This window comes from Talpa occidentalis, unplaced genomic scaffold (genome assembly GCF_014898055.3).
Source record: "Talpa occidentalis isolate TD23 unplaced genomic scaffold, MPIMG_talOcc4v2.1 talOcc4.10, whole genome shotgun sequence".
Classification (NCBI taxonomy): Eukaryota; Metazoa; Chordata; class Mammalia; order Eulipotyphla; family Talpidae; genus Talpa; species Talpa occidentalis.
Window position 1 is genome coordinate 52922719 of NW_023600993.1, and position 17146 is coordinate 52939864.

The 17146-nt window shown below is 39.3% G+C and overlaps 1 protein-coding gene across 2 annotated transcripts in view; it reads right to left on the reverse strand.

The window, feature by feature from the left end:
* The window catches only part of LOC129145845 (forkhead box protein P1-like), a 45733-nt gene that overhangs the window by 12313 nt on the left and 16274 nt on the right, over positions 1–17146 (reverse strand). The window contains exon 1 of one of the 2 annotated variants that reach the window (XM_054695490.1): positions 705–969. The exons of the other annotated variant lie outside the window; for it this stretch is intronic. The gene's annotated coding sequence lies outside the window, so the exon portion shown is untranslated. Of the gene's footprint in view, positions 1–704; positions 970–17146 lie in introns of those variants that run through there. 2 annotated transcript variants of the gene reach the window in all.

A 17146-nucleotide genomic window follows, 5' to 3' on the forward strand; every position in this document is an offset into this window, starting at 1 on the left:
CCACTTTTCATATAATTTAATATATACACTGGGCTGAGTTCCTAACATCAATTAAAGAAAGCACTTTCGACTACACACTTGACGTCTCTTGTGCTTTGCCTCCAGTCCAAAGAGAACAATACGCTCACAGCGTCACGGCCACTCGTGAGAACAGGCCACCAGAGCTCTGTTGCCTGCATTTCTCCATTGTATGAAACAGACAGTTATTTAATTTTATCCTTCAGAAACTCCAATAAGCATATATGCGTTTGCCCTTCTGCAAGTTGCTCTGACAGATCAGCAGGCTTTTTCTGGTATTAAAAAACCACCCCTCAGCCTCCACCCTCACCTAATCTGTTCCTATCCTTGTAACTCATAGCAAATACTAACAGGTCCTGCTTAGTATTGAAGCACAAAGCAAATTCAGAAACAGCAACAAACAATAATCCAAAAATTAAAAAAACAAAGGTAGTGTGAATTCAGTTTCCTCTGCTATTTGCAAAACATGAGAAAGGTCAGGCCTTATAAAATATACAATAAATATTAATTATATAGTTGCCTCCCAGTTAAAATATCTTTGTTTATGTCAGAGGATTCATTCAGAACGCACCAAAGTTACTCTTCCTTTTCAAACTTGACAGAGTACATGCATCAAACAGGATCACATGGGACCCACATGAAAACACACAACACATACACAATCACACAAAATCCCAGGATTGTACCTTTCGAAGCAAACTGCCTTGTTCATAGCACTAGACTTTTTCTCTTAGACCTTCTAAGTCCTTGTTTGTTGCACAAAGTTTTCTAACTATCTGATGTTCTATTGCTGAGCTAGTGGCCTTTCAGGAGAGAGCTCTCTCCCTTCTGAAAAAAGCAAACAACTGCATAGATATCATTACACTAAGGAAATCTCTTAGAAAAACCAAACAACTTGCTAATCTCTCCAGCCCCTTCATCCAAGCAAAAGATAAGAAAAGCAAACCTAAGTCTGTTTCAACCACATTCCAGGGACAAGTTCCCCTTTTTCTTTCTTTATCAAAATTCTAGCATTTAATTTTTTTTTTTTTTTAGTGTGTGTGTGTTTTTAAAACAGACCTTGCAGGATAAACTGCTGCTCACACCCGCAAACAAAGCAATATTTGTTTAATAACGATTGCTGCCATGGGTACAGTAAACAAGGGGCCCAGCATTTGTGTTTATGAACAAACACATCATCTTACAAGAGCAATTTAACATTAACCAGGTGGAATAATCAACAGATTTCATAGGTGACACCAGGGGCAGAACTAACGTAAACAGAACCGGGGAGGAAAAAGGGGCCATTCTTTGGGAATCAAGGTCGAGGTAAATGCATTACAGAGTAAACAGCTGCAAAGAAGGCAAGATAAACAAACAGTCATTCTTCTGACATTTAGAGAGGCAGAAAGGTTGTATGTTACATAGATCAGCTGCTGACCACCATGAAATCAAACCAGTTGGAGACCAGGCCTGCTTGTTTGCACAATGCCATGTTTGCTTATAAACAACAATTTGCTGTTACCAACCTCCAATATAAGCCAGAGTGAATCAAGTGAAATCCTGTTAACTCTTTACTGGTTGTATTACTTAGAAATAAAATGACATGGCCTCCTATTAAAAAAAAAAAAAAAAAAAAAGAGGTCACTCCCAAATGAGGCAAATAGAGCTCAGTCAATACCCTTTACTTCCTAACTTGTAGATAAAAATAAATCATCTGCCTGGTTTAAACTACTAACGGTTGAATTTAGTAACAGCTTTCAAAGACTGTAATGTTTTCGTGCTTGAGTAACTATGTATTCATTTCCAGGGCTCATCTTATCAATGAAATATATGGGTCAAACACAGATCTGGATCTTGAACATTTTATCTATGAAGAAAATCCTGAGGTTCCTTTCTCCCCAAGTTTCTTGTTCCAAGATACCCTTAAGCCCAGTGAGTCCACCAGCAAAAGACTTGTAGAATTCTTAACCACCCTGAAAAATCAAACTATAGTAGGCTATGATTTTACCCTTAAAAAAGATTATATAAATAAATTTTGATGAGTTGATGTTACATATAACCACTCAGGACTTCATTTTGTCACTATATCAAGGGAGATGCAGGTCTTCAAAATCAAGAGTGAGTAACAAGCTCAAAATATTCACTAATGAAATTATGGGGAAGAACTGTTTCATTTTCAAAAATTAGCTCCAAGTGTATTAACATGTAAAACAGCTTACCTGCTATTATAAGAAAGTTATAATGCCTTATCGAAGACACTATATTTAGGCATATAATTTGTAATTAAAGCATTAGTCTGAACCTATCTTATAGATACCTCAAAATGATTAAACTGCTACATTTTGATACTTGTGAATAATATCCCTCCATTACTTAAAGTTTAATAAGCAAACACACTGGAAAACAGTTTGATAATTTGTCTGTATCTTACACTTATAATCAGTTAATTAATTTTTTTAAATTCTATATTATGTCAGTGCAAAGTACAGCTAAATCTTTTGGTATCTGCTGGATAGCAAAAGCAAAATTTGAAAATGAGGAAATGAAATAAAAAAAAAAAATAAAGATATACCTCAGAGGATTCTGGTAATTACATTAGTAACGATCAGATTATTGCAATTTCTATCTCTGTCTGAAAAACATAACACTTTAGTGGTTTCCCTGCCCACTGTCCATCCCCACTCCCAGTCCCACTATAAACTTAACTTTCTCTGTCTGCTCTTGTTCCCATCTTCTGCTTTTCTATTCTGCAACCCTAAGGTTACAAAGTAAAGAGAATATGGTTTTGTTTTTGTGCTGTGGTTTGTTTCCTAAGCCCCTTTCTGCTTAAAATCTCCTTTCCCCAAACCAACATAGCCCTCAAGTCCTCAACAAGAATTCAGGGAAGAAACCTGCACTGAGTGCTCAGTGCCTTAGTAGGGAACACTTTCTTAGGCTCATGGACCTATTACTACCTTCTGGACACAGGAAACGGACATGGAGAATTCTCCCTTTTCTGCACTAGAAAGCCCTATGGGGCTGGAGCTGTTCCACTGCCCTAGAGAAGGAAACCCAGCCTTGCTCAACTCTTAATGATGATGCAAGCCTGTCTGCTGGAACAACTAACAGACTCTTCTTCAAACGCTTCGGGAACGGAACGTTCTCAAATTCCACGCTCACTACTCCATGTGTGTGGCTGAGATGACTAGGAGACAAAGGAAAGTGAAGTGAGTTATACCATATCCCAGTGAAACCCAAGTGGGAAAAAAAAATGAAGAAATAAAAGCAGCATGCCAGGACCTGCCATCCTTTTCCCCCATTTCATTGGAAAATGCTGATTACCCACTACCCCCACCTCTAGTCTCTTCCAGCAATCCTCACCTCCATTTTTACTTTCTTTTCCCAAAGCCTGAGGTCAACTAGACTACTGGTAACCAAAGAGTTTTACAGTGCTAGATGGTAACCCAAGGAGTTCTAAGCATTTCCCTTGATAAAGGCCTGGAGATTTTAAAGCCACGTTAAACTTGGGAACATATTATTACCCAACAAGGGACAGGCTCCTGTAGTCCAGATGATTTCACTGACTCCTTACCAAAAATAGGATAAATAAAGCACTATTTCCTCCACCCCAGTTGTGGTGGTAAGCCTGCCTGATCTTCCCTTAGGTTGGAGTGCATACACCCAGTTTATTTATTTTGCTGTCAACAAAGCCCAAATGTTAAAAGTTTTATTTACTAAATAAAGAAATGAGACAGTCCATTAATTAAGGAATCTTTTATATAACCTGTCTGAGAAACCATTTAAAAAACTGAAATTAGTCCTGAGAAAGCCTTAGGGAGACCCGGTGTCAGGAAGAACTCATTTATTCTTTCCACAATTCTTCTTGGAGATACAAAGCTTAAAAAATCTGAGATGCTGAGTGTGTTCATCTCATCTGAATGGACAGTTTCCAAGCCCCAAGGATTCTCTTCTACTTCTGCCTTCATTACTTTTGCCATCACCATCTACACCTCCACCAATGCTATTTTAAAATTTATTCACTTTTGACAAACACATAAATCTATTTCAGAGGAGACTTTATATCACTTTGTCAAATGGAAAACCAGTATGTATCCCATTATAGAAGAGAAAGACTTTAAAATAAATGGAATACAACCGGACCAATGTTATTAAACTCCAGCTAGATCCTACAGTTCACAAAAGCTCATAGTGGGAGCCATGTTCTCGCTTTGTTAAATAATGAGCTTACAACTGGAAGAGAGAGATTAAAGACATACTAGTACCAAATGGAGACTTTCTCCTAGGTACTCATCCTTAATCAGGAGGATTAAACACACTGAAATGAATTGCTTCAATAGCAAATCACAATAATGAGAATTGGTGAATGATTTATGAACAACTTAAAAAATCCTCTTCCCACACACCAGTGAGCAATACAAAGGTTATGTATTGGAGAATAAGCTAGAGCAGACCCACATGAGAACCAGGCCATGTCCTTGACTCCTGAGCATGGATATCCTAACAATATAATTCACATAGCACTTAGAGAGGGCCCACTGTGTACACTTACGCTGCCAGAGAAATATCAACTGATTAGACTCTCTATTCTTGCCCTCAAACTGAATGGAGCTGCTGGGCCATGCGTATTATGCTTTTAGAAGACAAAAGTCAAACTGGTAGGTCCAACATAAGCCTTTCTACCATGTCTGCCTTTCTTACTCCATCAAAGATCAAGTGAATCAACCTTGTAAGTAAAGCTGCCTTTCTTCAATGCGAGCTCAGGGTGTATTCAGTACCAAGGAACTACTAAATGATAAAAATTATATCATTCAAATGCTTTATTGACCAAAAAGATGGATGCTTTTATTAGTCCAACCTTTTTTGTAATGGAGTGCCACTGATGACCCGGCATTAGCCTCATTCCCTGCTATTAATCACACTTCTAAGAGGCTCATTTTGCCTTAAAATCTGAAGAAATTGCTATAATTTAAAGACATGGTGTCTACATAATGAGAAATGCCTCAGAGATTGTATCACTTCACAAAATACAGTACTTTTATGGGAACAATGGTCATGATGCTAAGGTATTACAAAATGGGAATGCTTTATACTTATATATACATAAAAGTATATATGTGGATACAAAGAATATAATTATATATATATATATATATATAAAAGAAAAAGTCTTTCTCTTTTATACATGCATAAAAGGAAAGTGAGATGCAAGCTGCCTTTTGTATTTGTGGCTTCCCACATCTGTACACGTTAATCACTACCTTTGGAAAGTTGATTAAACCAAAGGCATGTGCATACAGTTTACCTAGTTTAAAATCAATACAACACTCCTAAACAAATGAAAAATTAAAAATGAGATGGAGAAAACCTAATGTAAAAAGATAGAAATGATGTGAAAACATCATATGCTTTAAGAACAGTCCATCAGTGGAATTTATATCCATTAGTGAAAATTCTCATTCATCATCTGTAATTCCTGTGCCTTGTCTGACCACTTGAGGAAAACCAAAGCAAGGTTCTTCAAAACGTGACTTCACAACAAATTACGGGTATCTGCCTATTTACTTTCAATGATTTTGATAGTATAATGACGTCTTTAACTTGTAAGTCCTCATCTCATTAAACCACCCTTCATCACTAGTTAGCACAACTAAATTGTATAAAATAGTATTTGAAAGTTTTTCAAAATGCAGAACTAACAGAAATCTTTTTAAGGTACCCCTTAAAGTTTTACTTCCACCCAGTGGAAGAACACAACATATACAAATTGTCATATCTTGCAAACACACCAAAATGCAGAAAAGTAGACTCCAATCAGGCCCAAAGATTATGACTAGGTGGAGTGGGAATGGCTGAGAAAAATAGAGAACTGGTCACTGGTCAACCCGAAATCAAGAACCTAGGTATCATCCCACAGACAGCAAGAATGGAATTTAGAAGCTGTGAAACTGACAGAGGCTAGTGACAAAATAGCATTGGGAGTGGGTCAGACTGCTCCATGACAAGCAATCACAGCTCTGATTGAAGTGCCCCTTTTCACAGAGATGTGTTCCATATGTGGTGTCAAATGGTTAAGATAAGCACCAAGACCTTGGACTCCCTCCCTAATCTCCCTAACAAACACTTTAGTCAAGTCTGTACCTATTTCTCAAGAGCTAGGAGGAAGTGTTCAGCCAGGGAGTATATTTAGGAAGAGACTATCACAGACATGCCAACAAGTAAGGCAGATCTTGAGGTGTCCAGAGTAGACAGAGTGTACCAACTGGGGGTGCTTGAGAGCAGCCCCCCTTCACACCCTGAGCACTAGGAAGGACTATCTGAAATCCGAACTTTCAACAGGACTCATTCATCAACTACATATCAAAGAAACCTTTGAAAGGGGTTGCTACTTCTTGGCATTCCCATGGTAAATGTAAGGGGTGGGGTACTGCACATATTTAGAGCAACAATAACACCTGGTACTGAGTATAAAACTTATCATGGAGACTACAGGAACCAGGACCATCAGCCAAACCTGAATTAAGGTAAGTCAAAGGTCATAGGCCATGAATAACCAACTGATGGAAGGGGTCAGCATATTTTGATCCAAGAGCAAATCCTTGTGGACTTTCCTCAGGGGATCAATAGAGGTATAGCACCTCTGTCTCCTGGCAAGGGCTTTCCAAATAGACGCTCAAATGCCTCCGACAGATAAGAAAATTATCACTTTCTACATTACAAATGTAATGCAGAACCTAGCTCATAAGCCATGGGTCATTTGAAGTATACTGTCTGAGGTGTCACTGGGAGCTTGTTAGAAATGCAAATTCTCAGGCCCATCTCAGACCTACTGAAGAAGAATATGCATGCAGTAAAGATCTCTCCATCATGTTAAAGTTTGAGAAGGCAGGTGTATGGAAGGGAGCAGCCACTGGACCAGGCATGCTTGATTTTGCCCACTTTGTCAAGTATAACTTTTCAGCAAGTCTAACCAGAGTGGGTGGCTCATTTATTACCAACTGAAATAAGATACACCTTTAAGATCATTTCCCTTAGGTTCAACCTAAAATTTCAAAGTATAAAAGTAAAGGATACATCTGGAAGATTAGAAAAATGTTGGGGGTGGGGGGGAAAATGTGTCAAACACTACCCTTCTACTGTCCATCTTTCTAGTTCCCGCTCTCTGAACTCACAACATTCTGTATCTGGGTTCACTCATCCTTCTAAGCAATATTTACTTTGGACCTAGTATGTGCTAGGCCCTCTACTAAGTGTTGGAGCAACAATGGGAAATAAAAATCGATACAGATTCATCAACATTGAGGTGATTGTCTAATGGGGAAGACACATTAATCAATTAGTCATATAATAAGTAAAGTTTAGAACTGTGATAAGTGCTATTATGAAAAATGCACAGTGTTCTGAGCACACACAAAGCTAATATATGTAAAGTGCCTTGTATGTAGTAGGTGCTCAATAAATCACAGTGATTATTAGTAGCCCATAAAACCCAGACCTTAGAGAAGCCACTAAAAAATTCCCAAGTGGTGAATACTCTTCTCCCCATCATAAAATGAGTCTGAAATGGGACTGTTGTATTCTCAGTTAAATTATTTTTAAAAACGTTTCCTTGCTTTCTCTAGGCCATACAAGGAATATAACATCAATAAAGTCAATATTCCTTCTAATGACAGCCTAGAGAATGACATTAAGTTTCTGCGTTATTGTTAAGAATTAGCTCTTGTTTACCAAGTTGTAGTTAAAAGGAAAAATGCAGAGAAGGGCAGAGGGTAACCCTGCAAACCAGCCTTGTTCTAAGCAGTCTTTTGATTATCATTTTAAAGCCTAGATAACTAAATAAAAAGCTTTTATTGGCATTTCAGCAGCATTACTCCCTTGTAGATGCAGTTTGCTGAAGTCAAGAAAGTGCATGCTAGTATTGCAGATAGGATTAGCAACCTGGATCACATATGGTAGACACAAGTGATTAATTATTAGTGCATTCAGCACGTGTCTATACAGTGCAAAACCCAGACTGAACAAAAGTCAGAGTGCCAGGACCAAATCTCCACCCTGAGGCTGCCCACCCCAGTAACAGGGTGACTGGAGTCTTGAGTCTATTACACTGAATGGGAAACTTTCCTTACTTTGCCACTGGGTATGTTCACCACTGTTTGCTTAAAACAACGTCGACCATGTCTTCCCTTTGCCTAATTCCCTTAATCTGTAAACATGAAAAATGTTCAATGTGATGCAATGGCTCTCCATGCTTGTACAAGTTTTTGGTTACTCCAAACAATTGGACTCATGTAGTAGTTGATTGACACAATCATCAGCTCACACAGCAAAGCATCTATTTGGATTTTTATGAGTGGATGCATTTATTACTTGATGGAACTAGGACCATCATTAGCAGCTTGTTAGTAGCCCAGACTGGGTAGTTCATTTATTATGAACTGAAATAAGATACACCTTTAAGATCATTTCCCTTAGGTTCAACCTAAAATTTCAAAGTATGAAAGTAAAGGATACATCTGGAAGAGAAGAAAAACATTGGGGGTGGGGGGGTAAAATGTGTCCAACACTGAACACTACACTTCTATCGCAGTGACTTCTCATGGGGTGGGGGTGGTGGGACATTTAACCACTCACTCCCCAACTCAAGAGACATTTGACAATATCTGGAGATATTGTTGGTTGTCACAACTAGAGTATAAATTGCTCCTGGGAGGTCAGAGATGCTGCTAAACACCCTCCAACACACAGGATTGTCCCCACAAAAAAAAACATCTGATCATTCTTGTCAATAGTGACATGGCTGGGAAAACTGTTCTATATGAATTTGTACTGTTTTTATTATAGGATCAAAGCAATGAGTCCTAGTTCTTGTTCTATAAAAAATTTATAATGTGCCTTAAAATTTTTTTTTTTTTTAAATATTAAATTTTATTTTTATATTCCCCCATACAATTGCAAACGCCCCATTCTGACCCCAATCCTTCCCCTCCCGCCCCCCCCACCCAAAAAGTGTCTCTGGTTCATAGTTTTTTTGTTGATTTTGATTTTCACTTTCTTATATTCATTTTCCTGGTCCCTTATTTAAGTTTTCTAGATTCCTGCTATGAGTGAGACCATCCGGTATTTTTCTTTTTCTTTCTGGCTTATTTCGCTGAGCATGATCCCTTCCAGTGCCATCCATGTTGCTGCAAATTGCATGTGTTTATCTTTTTTGAATGCTGAGTAATATTCCATGGTATATATGTACCACATCTTCTTGATCCAGTCATCTATTTTTGGGCATTTGGGTTGTTTCCAAAGCTTAGCTATTGTAAACAGTGCTGCTATAAACATAGGAGTGCAGGTGCTCTTTGGAATGGATGTTTCTGTGTCCTTTGGGTAAATACCTAGGAGTGGAATTGCTGGATCATATGGAAGCTCTATGTTTAGTAGGTCCAGAAATCTCCACACAGCTCTCCATAGTGGTTGGACCAGTTTGCACTCCCACCAACAGTGCACAAGAGTTCCTTTTTCTCCACATCCTCGCCAACATTTGTTGTTGCTAGTTTTTTAATATGTGCCATTCTCACTGGTGTGAGATGGTATCTCATGGTAGTTTTGATTTGCATTTCCCTGATTACAAGTGATGTTGAACATTTTTTCATATGTCTGTTGGCCATTTGCATTTCCTCTTCAGAGAAGTTTCTTTTTAGCTCTTCTGCCCATTTTTTGACTGGATTATTTTCTTTGTTGTTGCTGAGTCTCATCAGCTCTTTGCAGATTTTTGTGATCAGTCCTTTATCATTAGTGTTGGGTGCAAAAATGTTCTCCCAGTTGGTGGGGTTTCTCTTTGTTTTTGTTATTGTCTCTTTTGCTGTGCAGAAGCTCTTTAATTTGATGTAGTCCCAGCTGTTTATCTTTCTCTTCACTATCACTGCTTTGGGTGATGTGTCTGTAAAGATGTCTTTGATGTGCAAATCCCGTAGTGTTTCGCCTATATTTCCTTCTATGTATTTTATGGTTTCAGGTCTTATGTCTAGTTCTTTAATCCATTTTGAGTTGATTTTTGTGTATGGTGTGAGGTAGTTGTGCCTTAAAATTTTAATGAGTTGAGATTTTTGCTTGCATTTCTATTTCATAAATACTACCGAACTGAGCACCTATTATGGGTCAGGTTACGCAAGACTTAGGTGACACCCTGACATTTGAATGGAGCACTATGTTTCAAGAGGTTCAGTAGGCATGAAGAGAGTTGAGGTGGGCTTATGCAGGGTGTGTATGCAAGCAAATAGAGGAAAGGTGCCTGAAATGGAAGTAGCTACGTTTGGCTATAAAGACAGGAGCTGGAACCTTATTTAAGCAGGGAGCAGGGAAGAGTTGGTATAAGAGGAGCTTTTCAGGAAGAACAGTCTCATAGAAGTACCCAGCTAAAACAAGGAGCTTGGGGGCCAATTAGAAGCTTTGTTTCTAAGCAGAGGCTGTACAGGTGGGCATGAAAAGAGAGCTGGACCTCACTCCCACTTGTTGATGGAGGATCTGTTCCCTCAGTGTCATCCTCTCCCACTCTTATTTCCAAGCTCTTTCTTCCTCTGTCAAGGATGCATGCCAATCCGAAAATAATCTTCCCAACCTCAAGTGTCTCTTTTGACTCCCTTCAGCTCTCTACTTCCTTTTATTGCCAACTTATCCAAAGAACTATACTTCATTGTCTCCATTGTCTTCACTTCCTCCCTCCCACCAGTTCCTCAGCCCACTGCAAGCTGGCTTCTGCCCCACCTCTGCTGAAAATATTCCTACCACAATTACTAATGAGCTTGGAGTTGCTAGATTCAATTGATGCTTTTCAATTTTTACCTTACTTGACCTCTTAACAACACACGACACTGTCATTCATATTGAATCTCTCTAGGGAAAAAAAATCTCTTCTCTCTGCCTTCTCACACATGGCTCTCTGCCTACAGAGGTGGCTCCTTCTCATTCTTTGTAATGAGCTTCCCTTTCTCTCTCATTCTTAAATGTCTCATCTTGCCTAGAATTCCATCCTCATCGCCTGCAAATTCTAAAGCTGGTGTTGGCAACCTTTTCTTGAGAAGGGCTAGATGGCAAATATTTTTGACTTTGTAGGTCACAAGATCTGGGTCCCAACTTGGAGTGGAAGCTCCTTGAAAGGAGCAATGCAGGCAAATTAAACATCTAAACATATGGGCGTGGCTGCATTGAATAAAATTTTATTCCCAAAACAAGTGGCAGCTAGATATGGCCCACATGATTTTTTAGTTTGCCTATCCTTGCTGTAATGCATCATTTCCTTAGACCATGTCTCCTTCCCATGGCTGCACTTCATCTCTGCCTATCTGGTGATTCCTGAATCATTTTCAGGAACCAAAAAAACTCTCTGGAGCTACAGACCCAGATGCCTACAAATTTCTGGATGTTTCTTCTTTGATATCCTAAAGAACCTCAACTTTGTCTCAAATTGAAAACATCGATATCTTTCTCCATCTAAATCAAGCCAGCCCCAAATCCAATTTTAAGGGGATGCACGGGTCACATTTCAAATCACATTTTCAAATCCTAAATGTCCGACTTCCACCCACTCTACTTCCATGTACGTAGTATCAGCTTTGCCAGGCCCTGTGTCAGGGCAGGCCCCATCTCGTACTGTGAATCAGTGTACCTCCTAACCTGACCACAAGACAGCACTTCTTTGCTCACATCACCTCCCTTACTTCAATGGCTCCCCACTACCTCAAGTGTGAAGCCCCAAACCTGCAGGCCTGCTTTGTCCGATATATTAATATATGATTAAGTGCTCAATATGATGGTACTGAGCACTTAAAATGTGACTAGAGTGAGTACAGAACTGAATTTGTAATATATGTGCAATTTTAATGCAAATTAGTTTAGATTTAAATTTAAAAACTGATACTTGGTTCAGTTATTGGAAAACTTTTAAGTATGAATTGAACAACTTGGGTATATGAATCTACTTTTCCAACCGTAAGTTTTATGAAATTTAAATACAGATCAAGTATTTCTGATGAAATTTTAATATCCAGATTGAGATGAAAGAAAATAATGTAAAATGTGTCTTTCATAAATTTTTAATATTGATTACATGTGCAATGATAGTTAGGATAAATTGGATTAAATAAAATATTATAATTTACACTTGGTTCTTTTCACTTAAAAAACTTTTTAAAATTCCTTATGGGGCTCATTTTATTTCTGTTGCACAGCATTAGGCTAGGCTAGGACAGATTCCTCCATGATCTTGCTGTACCAGCGTAGGGGCTGGCTCCTATTCTTGCACTGCCCCCCCACCCCATATATACAGAGTAGCTAAACTCATCAACTGAATCTAATGTCTCTGTCCTTCCACACACATTTCCTCTACTTCTGTGCTTCTGCCATGAATCTTTATGAAGCTAATTCCCACTGAACCTTAAGACTCAGCTCGAGCAGAAATTTTACAGACCATCCTACCACCAAGACTGGGATAAGCATTCTCCCATAGGGTCTCATCAAGTTTTACACTAAACTCTTGCAGGCCAATCATATTACTCCATCCTAATTTTATGAGCAAGATCATGTCTTGCACCTAACAGGGTAGTGGGCATCCTGGTAAATATTTCAATGTCAGATGAATGAATGAGAAAATGTGCAGCTAGAGTCGATGACTTGGGATCTGATTATAAGAGCCAAGATGGCATCAATGAAGTCTTTTGGATTTTCAGCTCAGGTGATCAGGACTAGAATGATGCTTTTGAAAGAATAGCCAAGGGAGGAGAAGAGGTTGTACTCAGAACCAGGAGAAGCAGAAGGGAAAGAATTAGCAAAGATCCATCAGTCCAGAGGTAACAGTTCAAAAGTCATGGGTAAGACTGAGAAGGGAGGAAAGGGGTCCTCAGAACAAAGCACAGTCAAATCCTATATTTAGGAAACAGGAAGAGTGTCTTTTACTGAGTACTATGTTCCAGTCCTCCCAAGTACATATCAACCCCCGTATGGGGAACATATTAACCTTCATGCTTTAGAAGAAAACACTGAATTATCAACACACATACAAACACATACAAAGAGCTAGGGGACAAACATTTGAACGCCAAATTCCTCCAATTTCTGTCCCTTACACTGTGGAGGTGCAGTCAGGGGTCGAGCCCTAGAGAGTGACATCAAAGTTAGAAGGGAGTTTCAAGAAGGAAGGGGTGGTTGGTGGTTTCAAGTGGTTTAGAGAGGTTGGGTGTGATAAGATAACGGAGAAGGCAATAGGGAATTCCCCCACCTGAAATCAAATATCTTCATCCTTCTGCCTATTCCTCCTTTCTTCTGAGAATAGGAGCTTGTTTGCCTTCTAGCTTTAGTCTGAAACCCAGACTCCCCCATTAGTTATTATCCCTCCAACACCAACCCCCCGCTCTCTACTGGCTCCTCATTTTAGCCTATAAATGCATTCAAGGGACTCTGGGCCTCAGCAAGTGTACTCTTGCACGCCTCAAGTGTCCACCCTCAACTTCCTCCCCCTGCCTGGTCACTTAAGAGTTTTGAAAGGGTGCTGTCACCATGTTGTTATCTCCTATTTGCAACTCTCTGCACACTGGATTCTCAATTTTTTAGGCAGTTACTAAACTATGAAGTCAATTCCAGTCAAATACTTGAAGCAGACTCATGGTAGAAGGCTGGGGTAGAACCCTGGAGACAGCATGTCCACCCCAAGGGCCAGGGGAGACAGATGCAGGTGGTTCCAGTACACACCAAGAAATTCACCTGATTAACCCTTCACCTATTTGGTCTTTTGTTAAAAGATTCACTTCTATCCATCCATTCAGTGCTAGCGTTGCTTACAGCTCCCTTGTCCTGTATATATGTTTGCCCCCACCTATTCAGTGATGATTCTAGATTAGATGTCCACAAACTACTCTCTTTTACAAGTTATTTCTGCCACTCAAATTCCAACAAACCCCCCAAAAGGCAATATCCAAAAGTGAACACTTCCCTCAAATGTGCTACTGTTGCTGATCAGTAAAATGTCATTTCTGTCTCCTTTGGCACTCAACTGATCATGAAGACTTGGTAATCCATAGACTTAACTTTCTGTCAAATGTGTCCCCCTTCTTTTTATTGTTCCCATGGCCATCCAGCCCTCATTGTCACTCAATACTCAAAGAACCTTCTGCTACTATCAAAAACATCATTCAAAACGCAAACAACCTAATCTACTTACCTCCTTGTCCACAAACTTCCCAAAGCCCCCCTGTTCTCAGAAGACAATCTTTAATTTCTTTGGAACAATGGCCCTTAAATAATTTCCCAGACTTCTCTCCTGCTGTCCATCTCCACTAACCTGGCGCTACTCTGGCCTCCTGCTGTTTTCTAAGTATACTCTGCTCTTTCATATCTATAGCTATGTTACTATCTCCGTCTTAAATGCCCCTTTCTACCACTTTGATCCATAAACTCCTATGAATGTGCTGAATCCCAGCTCAAATGCTACCTTAGAAAAGAAATATTTTATCCCAGATACTTAAGATGTACTTAATTTTTATGTTGGGCAAAATCTAGTACATTTCAATAGGGTAATGACCAAATACCTCCTCATACTTGGCCAAGAGTATCCCATCATTGCTTCACTGAAAGCTAAGAGTAACTGGATATTTAGCATTCACTCAGCAAAAGTTAGCTGAATGAATGACTGAATGGGGGGGGTCACGAGAAATGGAAGGATACAGAGTCTATTATGAGCAATGAGACTGCTTGCAACATGGCCACTGAGCAGTAAACTGAGATTTCTTCCCTCTTGCAGACTAAAGAGATGACTAGAGAGAAAAAAATGCTAAAAATTCTGACTTTAGAGCAGGTGAGTTTAATAATTCACACAACCATCATCTTTATGGTATAAAGGAATTAAATCAACTGTGAGATCAAATGAAGACACAGCAGAGGCCCGAATGTAGTGGTCAAGTTCTAGGATGGTCAATGTGTTGAATGAGAGAAATGTAATATCACAAACATGGGATTGATGAACCCACGAGTACCTGCTAAGTTGAGTTCAGAATGCAGACTTGAGGTGGCAGTATGGTTTTGAGAGTATCACCAGCAATAATGATTAGCTTGGGAAGAGGAGTGGACTTGATCAAAGATGGAGTGGTGAGTTATCAAAGCCAAAGCAGTAGAGGAGGAAAGGACAGGGGTAAGAGTTGATAGAGAATGCTTTATTGAAATAGCTAATTGTGGGCTCTATGCTGGGTTGGAAGGGAAGTAGGAACAGGATGGAGAAGATAAAATGCAATCGGTGCAAGTGATGGGAAGGCGATGATCAGATGGAGGATGTTAAGTATCTGAGTAAAACATACATAAGCAAAAAACAGTGATGTTTAGACGAGCTTCAAAAATCATCCAGCAAGTCAAAGGGAAAGGGTCTGGTACTTCACCGTAGGTGTTCAGTAGAATATGCTGAATGAGTCAATGACAAATGTGACAGAAATATCCCTTCACTTAGTGGGCCTACATATGTTTCCAGCATCGAATTTATCAGCGAGCTCATTGGAAAATAATCACAGATTAACAGTGCATGTCAAGGGCACCAGACTGGTTGTTATAATAAGGTTATATTTGGCATTATTCTAAAGTAACAACATAGACAATATAGTTAAGAGTCAGAGTGCCCGAGTCTGCCAGGATTTGGTACTTTACCGAGCAAATAGTTGCTGAATGAAGGAATGGACACACAAGCAAATGAATGACAGAGCTACGAATACACCTGTTTTAATACCTATAAAAAATACTTGGAACCTTTCAAAATCATTACTCAAGGAGCAATTTTCATCAAACCCATACTGAACAAGTGGCACAGAATATAGATTTAAGGCATCTTGTTTCTCAAACATTTAGATGATTCAAAGGCACTACCTGGGAGAAGGCGGGATGGATGGTGGCTGCAAAGGTGCCTGATTCTGTCCTTGTCATGCTATTCCAATTCACTTGCCACATAAAAGCTAAGCCATCAATCCCCTTTGCCTGGGTAGCTGTGGTTCAGAAGTGACTCAATCATATCAGCAATGAGCTCTCTATTTAATGCCTCTTATTTCGTAAACTACTAGTGTAGCTCAATTTTCTGAACAACTGAAAAGGAAACAAAGCTGATAAGAGAATTAATGCTTTCTTCTCAAATCACATAATCTAGGATAATAAAAGCAAGTTAAACAAATAATTCTTAAAAGAAATAGGAGAAAAACATTTTTACATAAAGCTCTAAGCTACATCGATGTTTATAAGTATGATGGGGGGGTGTTTCCTTCTGAGCTAAGTCATAATTGCCAACACTACGGATCTAGTCCCTGTAGAATTCTGAGGTAAATACAGATTTGCATATTTTGTAGGTATTTTGCCTGTCTATTAAACATTCCTGTTACTGTAAAAAAATTTCTTTCTCAGGAGTAGCTATATTTTACTCCTGATTTCCAATCCTCTGCCCACTTGCATCCCCTGTCCAGTATTCTGGGATTTATCTCTCAAACAAACAACAACAACAACAACAAAAACAAAACTAGAAGATACCTATTGAACCACAGGATCATGGACAGAAGATTCAACAAAGCACAAGACCAGACCCAGGAAAGGGTGCAACAATCACAGGGACTTAAAGTGTGCTAAGATATAAGCACATTTCCAGACATTTCAGCATTTATGTTAAGACAGCAAGTCTACATTAAGACAGTAAAACTTTCACCTTCTAGAAACAAATCGTGGTTTTACAGATTAAACCTGAATGATTCCAAGCTTTAAAAAACCAACTGGAGAAATAGGGGCGGGGAAGAACTTGTGTCACTCCTTTACTTGACACAGCAAGGGCAGGGCCACTTTTGGCAGCCTGTGATGCTCAGCTCCTCTGGGAAGGAGAAGTTTAAATTACATCGATTTCAATCTTCCCACTTACTAGAGCTAAATAAGGGCCCTCTGGTTAGGGACTGGGGAGTTTCCCTTGATCTCACCAGGTCTGAACTGGTAACAATCTTGGGACCTTTTATGCATGTGAAGATGGATTCTTCTAACACTGATGGATAATGCTGACAATAGCACTGCCATCCCTACCCTGGGCTCTCTTGTCAGGCCCAGGTGTGATTCCTGCCAGGTTTGCACTCACTTCCAGGCAGCAGTCATGCTTAGATAGGCT